This window comes from Papaver somniferum, unplaced genomic scaffold (assembly GCF_003573695.1).
Source record: "Papaver somniferum cultivar HN1 unplaced genomic scaffold, ASM357369v1 unplaced-scaffold_63, whole genome shotgun sequence".
NCBI classification, from domain to species: Eukaryota; Viridiplantae; Streptophyta; class Magnoliopsida; order Ranunculales; family Papaveraceae; genus Papaver; species Papaver somniferum.
Genome location: NW_020649082.1, coordinates 893610 through 899409, shown reverse-complemented (window position 1 = coordinate 899409; position 5800 = coordinate 893610).

The window sequence follows — 5800 nt, the reverse complement described above, 5'->3', positions numbered from 1 at the left end:
GTTCATAAAAATGTTGAATTTTTTATACTGTTAACTCAAAAAGTCTACACTCTTCGTTATAAGTCGGAAGTCGATTTCTGAGACTAAATTGTAAACTAGTTAAACTCATCTTTAACAGAAAAAGTTTGAAAAATGTATTGTAATCACGATAAATATGTTCTAAGGAAGTACGTCTAGTAAAAATTGCATTTCTATGTACATTGATTCAAGAATATATGAAGGAAGTCAAATTTCACAAAAGAAGAAGGATGAAAGACCAAGCAGAACTAATCCAAATCCTAACAAATTTCATCTATCTTGAATCAAATAGAAAGACAAAGCCAACACAAAAATAAAGAGTTCATTAAAATGTTGAATTTTATATACGTTAACTCAAAAAAGTCTACAAACTTCGGTATAAGTCGAAAATTGATTTCTGAGACTAAATTGTAAACTACATAAACTTATATTTAACACAGGAAGTTTGAAGAATGTATTTTAATCACAAATTATATGTTCTAAGGAATTACGTCTAGTAAAAATTGCATTTCTATGTACGTTAATTCAAGAAAATATGAAGGAAGCCAAATTTCACAATAGAAGAAGGATGAAAGACCATCCAGAACTAATCCAAATTGTAACAAAATTCATCTATTTGAATCAAATTGAAAGACAAAGGCAATACAAAAATAAAAAGTTCATAAAAATGTTGAATTTTTTATACGTTAACTCAAAAAAGTCTACACTCTTTGTTATAAGTCGGAAGTCGATTTCTGAGACTAAATTGTATACAAGATAAACTCATCTTTAACAGAAAAATTTTGAAAAATGTATTGTAATCACAATAAATATGTTCTAAGCCATTACGTCTAATTAAAATTGCATTTCTGTGTACGTTGATTCAAGAAAATATGAAGGAAGTCAAATTTCACAATATAAGAAGGATGAAAGACCAGCCAGAACTAATCCAAATTCTAACAAATTTCATCTATTTTAATCAAATTGAAAGACAAAGCCAAGACAAAAATAAAGAGTTAATAAAAATGTTGAATTTTATATACGTTAACTCAAAAAGTCTACACACTTCGTTATAAGTCGGAAATTGATTTCTGAGACTATATTGTAAACTAGATAAACTCATCTTTAACAGAAAAAGTTTGAAAAATGTATTGTAATCACAATAAATATGTTCTAAGGCAGTACGTCTAGTAACAATTGCATTTCTATGTACGTTGATTCAAGAATATATGAAGGAAGTCAAATTTCACAATAGAAGAAGGATGAAAGACCAAGCAGAACTAATCCAAATCCTAACAAATTTCATTTATCTTGAATCAAATAGAAAGACAAAGCCAACACAAAAAGAAAGAGTTCATAAAAATGTTGAAATTTATATACGTTAACTCAAAAAAGTCTACAAACTTCGGTATAAGTCGAAAATTGATTTCTGAGACTAAATTGTAAACTAGATAAACTCATCTTTAACAGAAAAAGTTTGAAAAATGTATTGTAATCACGATAAATATGTTCTAAGGCAGTACGTCTAGTAAAAATTGCATTTCTATGTACATTGATTCAAGAATATATGAAGGAAGTCAAATTTCACAATAGAAGTAGGATGAAAGACCAAGCAGAACTAATCCAAATCCTAACAAATTTCATCTATCTTGAATCAAATAGAAAGACAAAGCCAACACAAAAATAAAGAGTTCATTAAAATGTTGAATTTTATATACGTTAACTCAAAAAAGTCTACAAACTTCGGTATAAGTCGAAAATTGATTTCTGAGACTAAATTGTAAACTACATAAACTCATATTTAACACAGAAAGTTTGAAGAATGTATTTTAATCACAAATTATATGTTCTAAGGTATTACGTCTAGTAAAAATTGCATTTCTATGTACGTTAATTCAAGAAAATATGAAGGAAGCCAAATTTCACAATAGAAGAAGGATGAAAGACCATCCAGAACTAATCCAAATTGTAACAAAATTCATCTATTTGAATCAAATTGAAAGACAAAGGCAATACAAAAATAAAGAGTTCATAAAAATGTTGAATTTTTTATACGTTAACTCAAAAAAGTCTACACTCTTTGTTATAAGTCGGAAGTCGATTTCTGAGACTAAATTGTATACAAGATAAACTCATCTTTAACAGAAAATTTTTGAAAAATGTATTGTAATCACAATAAATATGTTCTAAGCCATTACGTCTAATTAAAATTGCATTTCTGTGTACGTTGATTCAAGAAAATATGAAGGAAGTCAAATTTCACAATATAAGAAGGATGAAAGACCAGCCAGAACTAATCCAAATTCTAACAAATTTCATCTATTTTAATCAAATTGAAAGACAAAGCCAAGACAAAAATAAAGAGTTCATAAAAATGTTGAATTTTTTATACTGTTAACTCAAAAAGTCTACACTCTTCGTTATAAGTCGGAAGTCGATTTCTGAGACTAAATTGTAAACTAGTTAAACTCATCTTTAACAGAAAAAGTTTGAAAAATGTATTGTAATCACAATAAATATGATCTAAGGCAGTACGTCTAGTAAAAATTGCATTTCTATGTACATTGATTCAAGAATACATGAAGGAAGTCAAATTTCACAATAGAAGAAGGATGAAAGACCAAGCAGAACTAATCCAAATCCTAACAAATTTCATCTATCTTGAATCAAATAGAAAGACAAAGCCAACACAAAAATAAAGAGTTCATTAAAATGTTGAATTTTATATACGTTAACTCAAAAAAGTCTACAAACTTCGGTATAAGTCGAAAATTGATTTCTGAGACTAAATTGTAAACTACATAAACTTATATTTAACACAAGAAGTTTGAAGAATGTATTTTAATCACAAATTATATGTTCTAAGGAATTACGTCTAGTAAAAATTGCATTTCTATGTACGTTAATTCAAGAAAATATGAAGGAAGCCAAATTTCACAATAGAAGAAGGATGAAAGACCATCCAGAACTAATCCAAATTGTAACAAAATTCATCTATTTGAATCAAATTGAAAGACAAAGGCAATACAAAATTAAAGAGTTCATAAAAATGTTGAATTTTTAATACGTTAACTCAAAAAAGTCTACACTCTTTGTTATAAGTCGGAAGTCGATTTCTGAGACTAAATTGTATACAAGATAAACTCATCTTTAACAGAAAAATTTTGAAAAATGTATTGTAATCACAATAAATATGTTCTAAGCCATTACGTCTAATTAAAATTGCATTTCTGTGTACGTTGATTCAAGAAAATATGAAGGAAGTCAAATTTCACAATATAAGAAGGATGAAAGACCAGCCAGAACTAATCCAAATTCTAACAAATTTCATATATTTTAATCAAATTGAAAGACAAAGCCAAGACAAAAATAAAGAGTTAATAAAAATGTTGAATTTTATATACGTTAACTCAAAAAGTCTACACACTTCGTTATAAGTCGGAAATTGATTTCTGAGACTATATTGTAAACTAGATAAACTCATCTTTAACAGAAAAAGTTTGAAAAATGTATTGTAATCACAATAAATATGTTCTAAGGCAGTACGTCTAGTAACAATTGCATTTCTATGTACGTTGATTCAAGAATATATGAAGGAAGTCAAATTTCACAAAAGAAGAAGGATGAAAGACCAAGCAGAACTAATCCAAATCCTAACAAATTTCATTTATCTTAAATCAAATAGAAAGACAAAGCCAACACAAAAAGAAAGAGTTCATAAAAATGTTGAAATTTATATACGTTAACTCAAAAAAGTCTACAAACTTCGGTATAAGTCGAAAATTGATTTCTGAGACTAAATTGTAAACTAGATAAACTCATCTTTAACAGAAAAAGTTTATAAAATGTATTTTAATCACAAATTATATGTTCTAAGGAATTACGTCCAGTAAAAATTGCATTTCTGTGTACGTTGATTCAAGAAAATATGAAGGAAGTCAAATTTCACAATATAAGAAGGATCAAAGACCAGCCAGAACTAATCCAAATTCAAACAAATATCATCTATTTGAATCAAATTGAAAGACAAAGCCAATACAAAAATAAAGAGTTCATAAAAATGTTGAATTTTTTATACTGTTAACTCAAATAAGTCTACACTCTTTGTTATAAGTCGGAAGTTGATTTCTGAGACTAAATTGTAAACAAGATGAACTCATCTTTAACAGAAAAATTTTGAAAAATGTATTGTAATCACAATAAATATGTTCTAACCCATTACGTCTAGTAAAAATTGCATTTCTGTGTACGTTGATTCAAGAAAATATGAAGGAAGTCAAATTTCACAATATAAGAAGGATGAAAGACCAGCCAGAACTAATCCAAATTATAACAAATTTCATCTATTTGAATCAAATTGAAAGACAAAGCCAAGACAAAAATAAAGAGTCCATAAAAATGTTGATTTTTTTATACTGTTAACTCAAAAAAGTCTACATTCTTCGTTATAAGTCGGAAGTCGATTTCTGAGACTAAATTGTAAACTAGTTAAACTCATCTTTAGCAGAAAAAGTTTGAAAAATGTATTGTAATCATAATAAATATGTTCTAAGGCAGTACGTCTAGTAAAAATTGCATTTCTATGTACGTTAATTCAAGAAAATATGAAGGAAGCAAAATTTCAATATAGAAGAAGGATGAAAGACCAGCCAGAACTAATCCAAATTGTAACAAAATTCATCTATCTTGAATCAAATAGAAAGACAAAGCCAACACAAAAAGAAAGAGTTCATAAAAATGTTGAATTTTATATACGTTAACTCAAAAAAGTCTACAAACTTCGGTATAAGTCGAAAATTGATTTCTGAGACTAAATTGTAAACTAGATAAACTCATCTTTAACAGAAAAAGTTTGAAAAATGTATTTTAATCAAAAATTATATGTTCTAAGGAATTACGTCTAGTAAAAATTGCTTTTCTATGTACGTTAATTCAAGAAAATATGAAGGAAGCCAAATTTCACAATAGAAGAAGGATGAAATACCAGCCAGAACTAATCCAAATTGTAACAAAATTCATCTATTTGAATCAAATTGAAAGACAAATCCAATACAAAAATAAAGAGTTCAAAAAATGTTGAATTTTTTATACGTTAACTCAAAAAAGTCTATACTCTTTGTTATAAGTCCGAAGTTGATTTCTGAGACTAAATTGTAAACAAGATAAACTCATCTTTAACAGAAAAATTTTGAAAAATGTATTGTAATCACAATAAATATGTTCTAAGCCATTACGTCTAGTAAAAATTGCATTTCTGTGTACGTTGATTCAAGAAAATATGAAGGAAGTCAAATTTCACAATATAAGAAGGATGAAAGACCAGCCAGAACTAATCCAAATTCTAACAAATTTCATCTATTTGAATCAAATTGAAAGACAAAGCCAAGACAAAAATAAAGAGTTCATAAAAATGTTGAATTTTGTATACGTTAACTCAAAAAAGTCTACACTCTTCGTTATAAGTCGGAAGTTGATTTTTGAGACTAAATTGTAAACTAGTTAAACTTATCTTTAACAGAAAAAGTTTGAAAAATGTATTGTAATCACAATAAATATGTTCTAAGGCAGTACGTCTAGTAAAAATTGCATTTCTATGTACGTTGATTCATGAATATATGAAGGAAGTCAAATTTCACAATAGAAGAAGGATGAAAGACTAAGCAGAACTATTCCAAATCCTAACAAATTTCATCTATCTTGAATCAAATAGAAAGACAAAGCCAACACAAAAAGAAAGAGTTCATAAAAATGTTGAATTTTATATACGTTAACTCAAAAAATCTACACACTTCGTTATAAGTCG